Genomic DNA, 9,707 nt, shown 5'->3' on the forward strand with positions numbered 1-9,707 from the left:
GATTGGAAAGAAGTGCCAAGTAAATGCTTAATGTGTTTGACAGGGTTGCTGGTTATGTTGAGAAGGATATTTTGTGAGAATGAGATCTAAATGAACACTGATGTCTAAATCACATGGTGATTAGATAGATCTGATGTCTGGGTATACAGAATATGTCCTGATGTCACAGATGTATGTTTTGAATTCATGGATTTGCCAAGTGGATTAGGCACTGATCAGAGATAAGATCATTAGGTTTTGCTGCATGTTTGAGGATTTTTTGAACATCAACATCAATAATAAAATGCTTTTCCCTTTTCATATTGAAGAGCTATAATAGAATGCCCTCACTCAGCTCATTAGATTCCTAGATCTGCATTTAGCTACTATAGATGGATGTCATTTCATGAGTTATCAGGAGAAATAAGGGTTTTATTTTCTTCATATTAGATTCAGTGTATGCTTTGACAACTGGTACCATATAAAGAATCTGTAGGTCCACTCGCCTAGGTTTTGCAGAGCCTGAAGAAGAAGAAGGGTCATGCCTTATAGTTGGCCTGGTGTCTGAATGGATGTTTTGATAATGGGAGTTAGCTACCCCTAGATGCATCTTGTTCTCATCAGGGAAATTGGAAATGGGTAACATTTTCAAACACCAACAAAACTATCAAATTTCAGCCACCATTGCCGAGGTGCTTTCTTCAAGCCATATAAACTTTTCTTCAATTTGCACACTAAGTTGTCCTTACCTTTGACCTCAAAACCTTATGGCTAAGCCATATATATATCTTCCTCAAAATCACCATGAAGGAAGGTTGTTTTAACATCAAGTTACTCTAAATGCAAATCTTTAGTAGCCACAAGACTTAAAACTGTACTAATAGAAGTCATCTTAACAATAGGAGAAAATATCTAATCAAAATTAATGCCCTTTTTTTGTGCAAATCCTTTCACAACTAACCTGGCTCTAAATCTTTTCTTACATCCATCCTCTTCTTTTAACCTATAAATCCACTAATTCTATAAAGCTCTTTTACCTACAACCTGTATATGAGAAATATGTTAGCAAGAAATACTAATCTATTAAGAGAACAAAGCATTAACTAACATAAAAATCATAACATATATGAGAGACAAAGTGAAACCCTCAAATGAGAATATGAGCCATAAAATGGCTCTCCCAATGAGGATGGTCACTTGATTTAGGGATGAGTCTAAGTCAAGGATTGGTATGTATGCTCAAACTTGCTCTATGCTTCAATGGTGGGGATGAGTAAATGGAAAATTGGTAGCTTTGTGAGCTCTCAATTTGGCATTATAAGGGTATGGTTGATGGCTTTTGGTTCTCAAACTAGCATTATAACTTTGGCTTAAAGGTTGTGATGAAATGGCTTGGGAGGGGATTCAATTTATAGGCAAAGGGCTTGAGGGTTTGAGGGCTAAGATGCAAGGATGGGGAAAAGCTCATGGAGGGCTCAGATTGCATGAGAGGAGAGCACATGGATTGTGCTTCCTTACAGCCAATTAGGGAGTGACACATGTCACTAGGTGAGTGGATGGAGGAAAGGGCAAGGATGAGTCAACAAAGGAGGCTCAAGCAATAATATCTTCATAAAGACCCTCATAAATGGCTTGTAAGAGCAATGAATGGACTTGTAAGAGTCTTTATGGCCTTTGTAAGAGCATTCATGGCTTAGTGGTTGGGATATTTTGGAGGGAGTTGAGATTGTTGACTTTTCTTGGCTTAGGAAAGTCTTCAGCTTGCTTAGGGAATGTGACAACATTAGGGGGTGGATTAGAGGTGATTTAGGATTAGATTAGGCTTGCTAGAGATATGCAAGTGGATGACATTAATGAGGGTGGGTAAGTTAGTGGCTAAGCTTGGTTAGTATGGGTGGATAGGGTGGATTAGGCTAAATGGAGGGTTAGAGATAAGTTAGGGGCTTTTAGATTTGAGGGATTTATTTATCAAATAGATTTATTTAATAAATGGGGATTTTGGAATTAGATAGGAGAATAGGATTTAATTGATAAATGATTGGTTATTTGATTTATCAATTAGGACTATAGATGATTAATTAAATTAATCAACTAGGGGATGGCAAAGGATTAATTAAATAAGAATTTAATTAATGATTCCTTTAGAGATGGCTAAATTAGATTACCAAAGCGGTGTAATAAAATTTAGGTGTCTACATTTTACCCCTCTTTGACATAGTGTTGAGACAACACTATTTCAAAGAAGGTCGAATGAAGATGACATGAGGAAGATGTTTTAGCAACAAGGTTGCCCCAATCTTAGATAAGAAGAGGAGAGACTAGACGTAGAGATGCCCCCTCAAGAAGGCGGCGGGGAGAGAAAATGAGGCTCGACAGCTTCTTGAAAAATACAAGAATCCGAGATGAGTTGAGACACAGGTTGGAAAAGAGAAGGGGCTGAATTAGCTCCAAATCTCACTATGGGAGAATGATAAAGGGAAATCAAATGCACAAGCTTAAAACTTTCCAGGATTGGGGGGGGGCGGATGAAGGAGCAGAGCGCTATAAAAAAGGAATCCAGGATAGGGAGATGGATGATGGGATGATAAAGCTGATGCAACAGTATTTCAAATAGTTAGATTGGTAGAAGATGGGTTTCAAAGATCCCTAGGACTAGGATTGTGGATCTCGAAAGATGAGGCTTGGTGGATTGATTTGATTGGTGGATCCCTAAGACTAGGATTGTGGATCCCTAAAGCTAAGAGTGATGATTGATTCTGAGAGATACTGTTGCACAAGTTGGGTAAGGAGAGACAAATGTTGGATATGGATGGGGGATAATGGAGATGAAGGGAATTCATTGAAGCTTTTTGAGTGGGGGGATACTTCAAAGAGAAGTACCACCATGTAGTTGAGCACTAAATTTTCTATAGGACTATTGGTTAATTTCCAAGGTTACCAAGAACATTAAGGCCTTTTCACCAACCATCCAGAGGACTAAGGGATTGACTCAAAACAAACACACAAGGATTTCCCCAGCATCACACATGAATCTCAAAAGAATCAGAGTGGAACCAACACTGGGTAACCCACAAGAAGAAAAGAAAAACAAACAAAAGACCTGATCAGGACGTTACACTCAGATTGCCCCATTCATAGCATACCATGATATGGAAGATCATGGCAACCTTGAGGAGGGAACAAAAGATTGTTTGGAAAAGATACTTCAAGACCCAAAAGGGAAAATTCTAAATCAAAAGAAAGAGAAAATCCAAAAATGAACTATTTGCCAATGAGATGGGTAGGATGAGGTACTAACGGACCAAGATTAGACATGAGGAAAGCTATATCCTACAAGGATCTATCAGAGACCACCTAAGCTGATGGATCTGGATGAGTGATGCATCTGGCAAGCTGAACTAAGAAGGATAACACTTTGGTGATAGGAGATCTATCTAAAGGATGCATTGGAATAGCTAGCCAAGGGTTGTACGATGTGTGCAAGATGGAGATCAAGGAGGAACTGACACAAAAGTTGGATAGATACAATGGTACTAAGCTAAAGAGGATGTACAAGCTGACAAACCAAGAAATGTTACAAATGTACAAGGTTTGTTCATGTTTTTGTTTTTGTGAGATGGAAATGTTTGTGAAGGGTGGGATGTCTGTAATAATTGATAGGCAAATAGGTAGATGGTTTGCAAAAAGCTTAAAGAAAATGGGATTCTTTGTGTGCATGTGATAGGATACAAGATTATTTACAAGCTGGAATATGGTACAAGCTTTGGGCAAGATTCGAATATACAAGCTATGATACAAGGGATGATACAAGATTTACAAGCTAGGGGACAAGATTTAAAAGCTGAGGTACAAGATTTACAAGTTGTACAGGAGGTATTTACAAGCTTCATCAAATTTTGGATATTTGGTTGGGACACCAAGGGAACAAGCAGGTGTATTAGGGGATGGTGGGTGAATAGATGAGGGATAAGATAGTGATATATAATGGATTAGCCTTAGTACACAAGGCGCCTGAATTACCAGGTTTTCACCAAGGTACCTATCCAAGGTGCTTGAATTGCCAAGTTTTCACCATTGGACGCTTATTTCTCTTTAATATTTTTTTGTATTTTTCAAAAGCTAGGTATACCAAATATTTTCAAGCATAGAACTTCTTGAGATGAATGATGTTAGTAGGGTCATTCAAGAGTTCTCCTTCATGTGTAGATAATTGATAGGCTCTGGAGCCAAAGGAGGTAGTGATAACATAAGGACCACGCCATGTAGGTTCAAACTTGCCTTTCTTTTCTCGATCTTCTTGGACTTTCATGTTTTCTTTGAGGACCATGTCGCCTAACTGAAAGTGTCGTGGGAGCACCTTCTTGTTGAAATTCTTTTTGAGACGAGTTTGATAGACTGTGAGATGATCATAGGCTTGTTGTCACTTCTCGTCTAAGAGATCTAGATGGGTGAGTTTGGCTACTGTATATTCTTCATCTGATATTTGCCCTTGCAAAGATATGTGCAAGGAGAGAAGTTCAACCTCTATGGGTAGTACTGCTTCGGCACCATAGACTAAGGAGTATGGAGTTGTGCTTGTGGATGTATGAAAGGAAGTTCGATAGGCCCATAGGGCTAGATTTATTTGTAGGTGCCGATCGCGGCCGAAATCATTGACAACTTTCTTTAGGATTTTGAGGAGGGTTTTGTTAGTTGCCTCTACCTGGCCGTTACCTTGTGGGAAATATGGGCTAGAAAAGTAGTGATGGATACGAAGGGAATTGCATAGTTCTTCCATGTTGAGATTTTCAAAGTTACCTTCGTGGTCAGTGAAGATGGTGGATGGGATGCCAAAGCGAAAAACAATGTGGTACAAGATGAACTTGGAGACCTGAACTCTTGTAGTTGAGACTAGGGGGACCGCTTCCACCCATTTAGTGAAATAGTCTGTAGCTGTTATTATCCATTTATGTCTATCAGATGAGAGAGGTGTGATAGTTCCAACTAGATCAAGGCCCCAACAAGCGAAAGGCTAAGGTGGTGTAATAAGCTATAGATCTTGTGCTGGAGCGTGCACAAGATTTGCGTGCTGCTGACATGGGACACACTTTCTAACAAAGTCACAGGAGTCTTCTTCAATGGTAGGCTAATAGTAGCCTGCTCTAAGGATTTTTCGTGCTAGGACAATACCACTCATGTGGGTACTGCAAAGTCCAAAGTGTACTTCTTTTAACGCCATTGTGGCCTCATTTTCATCTAAACATCGAGAGAGAGTATCATGATAACCTTGACAATATAGGGTATTGGCTATGATAACATAGCGGGATGATTTTTGAATAAGGTTCTGGTGTTGGGTATGTGTGAGGTGAGGGGATATGATACCATCGTTAAGGTAACCATGAATCTCATGGTACCAAGGGGATTGGGGACCAACCAAGATACAAACACTGTTTGCATCCTCATTCGCATAGGCGGGTGTGAGGAGCTGCTCGACTAAAAACTCATACTGTGTAGCTACTTGGGCAATTTCCAAGAGCGAGCTGATAGTAGCCATAGCATCTGCTGCTTTGTTCTGCATTCGAGGTAATTGTGTAAACTGAAGCTTTGTAAAATGCTAGGTTAGCTAATCAACTAGCTCTTTGTAGGGTAATAGCTTTTCATCTTTGGTTTGATACTCATTTAGGGCTTGCTTGATGATGAGTTGAGAATCCCCAAAGATTTGTAACTCAGTAATGTTCCATTCTGCAACTATCATTAATCCTGCTATGAGAGCCTCATATTCAGCTATATTGTTGGTGCTAGGGAATTGTAGCTTGAAGGCTTTTGGAATGTAATCTCCTTGAGGCGTGACCAACAATATTCCTGCCCCTGATCCATGGGATGTGTGTGAGCCATCAAAATAAAGTTTCCATGTGGGTTGTTCTTCAATTAGAGAGACATGTTCATTTGGAAATTTTGTGATCAAAGGATATGTATCTACTAGAGGCGCATCAGCTAGGTGATCTACAATAGCTTGCCCTTTGATTTCCTTTCTGTACACATACTGGATGTCAAATTCGCTAAGGAGCATAACCCATTTGGCCAAATGGCCTGTAAGTGTTGTTCTAGAGAGCATATACTTGAGAGGGTCAATCTTGGAGACTAGTTGGATGGTATGATTTAGCATGTAATGGCGAAGCTTTTGAGTTGATAAAAATACTACCAAACAAGTTTTTTTCCATAGGAGTATAATTGAGTTCATAACCAACTAGGGTTCTACTGATGTAGTAGATGGCTCTTTCTTTGTCGTAGTCATCGTGCTGTGCTAGAAGTGCCCCTAGAGTAGTAGGCATTGCTGATATGTACAAGATCAGGGGATGACCAAGAACTGGTGGAACCAAGATAGGGGGATTGATGAGATACTGCTTGAGATGGTCAAAGATGCATTGACATAAAGGATGCCACTTGAAGTTCTCATCCTTCTTTAGCAAATGTGCAAATGGTATACACTTATCTGCAAGCTTGGAGATGAAGCATTGGACGGATTGAAGCTTTCCCTGAAGAGAGCGAAGTTGTCGTAGTGTCTGAGGAGGAGGCATGTTTAAGATAGCCTTGACCTTCTTGGGGTCGATCTCTATAACTCATTTAGAAACTATAAAGCCTAGAAGCTTGCTAGATGTGACCCCAAAGACACACTTCTTGGGATTCAGCAGGAGATGATATTTGGCTAACCTATCAAAGACTTTCTCAAAGTTAGCAAGATGATCCATGAAGGTATGAGATTTGACCAAGATATCATCCACATAATCCTCCAAAATGCTATGGATAAGATCATGAAAAATGGTTGTCATAGCTATTTTATAGGTAGCCCCAACATTCTTTAGGCCAAAAGGCATCATGTTGTAACAAAAGGTTCCCCAAGGGGTAGTGAATGATGTCTTATGCTAATCCTCTTCTGCAATCTTGATTTGATTATACCCAAAAAATCCATCCATGAGGGACAAAATTTCATGTCCAACTGTAAGATCTACAATCATATCTATGTTGGGTAAGGGAAAATCATCTTTTGGACAAGCTTTGTTAAGATCTCTGAAATCAGTGCAGATTCTGATGTCACCGAAAGGTTTAGTGATGGGGACCATGTTGGAGATCCACTCTGAGTAGTCGATAGGTTGGATAACCTTAGTAGCTAACATTCTTTCTAATTCAGCTTTGACCAATAATGCCACCTTGGGGTGCATTTTTCTAAGCTTTTGTCTAACGGGCTTGATCTTTGGATCGACTACAAGATGATGAACTACAAGCTTTGGATCAAGTCCTGGCATGTCCTGATATGACCATGCAAATTGACCAATGTTCTCTCTTAAGACCTCAAAGAGGAGGTCAGCTTGGTCTTGTGATAGGGATGTAGCAATGTGAACAAGTTTAGGGATCTCTAAAGAACCGATGTCAACTTCTCTAGTATCCTCAATTAGGATAGAAGACAACTCTGGTCGATTATCTTGAGGAGGTAATGCTAAATCCTCATGTTTTGCTTGTGACTCTAGATTTTCTTGCTGAGGGTTTTTCTTCGCTACCTTAGCTAGTCTCAGATTCACCTTAGTTCTAGTTTTGGGTGTATCAGAACTAGGTTGGGGATTTTCTCCAAAATACCCCTTGGGATCTAGCTTATAGATATAGGGGGAATTTGGCTTTGTTTTCTTGTGAGGTGTTTCAGCTCCCATGAATCTCAAAAGTGCTTCCTCTGATGTGAACTCATCAATGTTTATGATGCTTGGTTGGTCCCAATCTATGAGTTGTGGATGGGTGAGTGGTAGGTCAATGAAATGGATGGATTTTTCTTGGAGAACAGAGTCTCCGAGGAAGATTTGGTCTAGGATATCATCGTAGGCTCTCTTTTCAACTTCCTTAGGAATGTCTTCGATTTCGACAAGGTCGCAGTGAATGTTCAAAAAAGTGTGACCGTTCTCATTGGTGCCCCCAGTTGTGGGTATGCCAAAGCCAAGACTTGACTTCAATTCCCACTTGTGTGCATCGATGGGGCACTGCATGCCTCTTTCTTCTAGTCCTCGACCACCACCTTGATAGTTCCATTTGTTAGTGATGAGCTTATGTTCTTGGGGATACTTCTGGCTTAAGTGATCAAGGCATGCTTGATTTCCCTGAGGTGCATCCTTATGTAACCAATTGTTGATATCCAGAGTGAGCTCCTCATGAAGAGGGATTTTTGAGGATACAAAGGTTGTTGGGCCAAATTGTTTGTATCGAGGAGGTGGAATCTCCTTAGCTTTGTGATATGTTGGTCATCCATGGGTGTGTGGATCAAGTGGGAGTGCCCCGATAGCAAATGCATCTGATAGATTATACTCTCCACAACCTTTGTTACTGGTCTTCATGGTAGACAGGGTGGAGGCGAGGATGGTTTCTGGGTCATTACAAGTGTGGGATGAGCTAGCGATGGATGTGCCAATATCAATTGTAGGGCAATGGTTTGTATATGAAGCTTCAACCACATTGCAGTAAACAAAGTGTTCTGGATCGGCATGGATGGTTACCTCAATGCCCTGATGCAAAAATTTGATGCACTGATGGTAAGTGGATGGAATGACTTTCATGGAATGAATCCATGGGCGATTGAGGAGGATGTTAAATGGTAGGTTTAGATCAATAACATGGAAGAGTGTCTCTTGGATGACTGGCCCAACCTTGATTGGAAGAAAAATAGTTCCCTCTGTGGTTCTTTCCAAGTTTTCATAAGCTTTGATGGTGATAACCTCACTGATGATATCTGCCTCAGTATACCCAACTTGTTTTATGAATTTTAGGGTGCAAATATTCAAGGCTGATCCATTATCTATCATTACTCTTTTTATGGAGAAATTGGATACCATAATGGCTATGCAAAGAGGAAGGGTGTGATCTGGCTCGACCACGGGTATGTCGGTAGGTTTGAATGATAGGGCACATGAGGAGGATAGGTGTCCAACGAGATTACAAAAATTAGTAGTGTTTATATCTAAAGGGACATGGGATTCTATAAGAGCACTATAAAGGATGTTCTTGTACATAGGACTAGTGCGGAGGAGGTCTAAAATGGAGATTTGGGCTGGCATGTTCCCAAGGTGTTCCAAGATATTGTACTAGCTTTTTGATGGAGCTGATGGTGCTGGTGAAATGTGTAGGCCTGCGATGTTAAATTGCGCTCTTCAAGTGGTGACTGCACACTCATTGTTTGGGCCTTGGATATTGGTAACATTGACAGAAGGTTCTTTCTTGGATATACAACCTATGAGGCTACCATAGTCTATATAGGATAAAGTGTGGTCATTGTTCTTCCCATGCTGTTGGTTTGGCTGGCGGTTGTTGGTGTTGTTGTTGTTGGCTTGGATAGGTGCTTTTCTAGGATTTTGGTTGTTGTGAGGAGGAAAAGCATTTTGATAGATCTGTAAGCCTACATTGGGAGAGGTTTGGGCACCAACGGTGATTTCTTTCTGATCAATGAGGTCCTGCACATAATCTTTCAGTTTCATGCATCTGAGGGCGGTGTGACCTTTTACCCTATGAAATTTGCAGTACTCATTGTCTTTGTACCATGCAGCTTTGGATTGGCTTGGGTCAATTTGCTAGGTAGGAGGAAATTTGATGAGGTTTTCCTTGACTAATTTCTCAAAAATGACATCCAATGGCTCACCAAGGGGTGTATAGTTTCTAGGTGCAGGTTGGAATCTGGGTTTTTGCCCTGCAACTACATTGATGGCATTAGCTTGATT

Source organism: Cupressus sempervirens, chromosome 10 (assembly GCF_028749045.1).
Source record: "Cupressus sempervirens isolate cs-2001-9-10 chromosome 10, ASM2874904v1, whole genome shotgun sequence".
Taxonomy (NCBI): domain Eukaryota; kingdom Viridiplantae; phylum Streptophyta; class Pinopsida; order Cupressales; family Cupressaceae; genus Cupressus; species Cupressus sempervirens.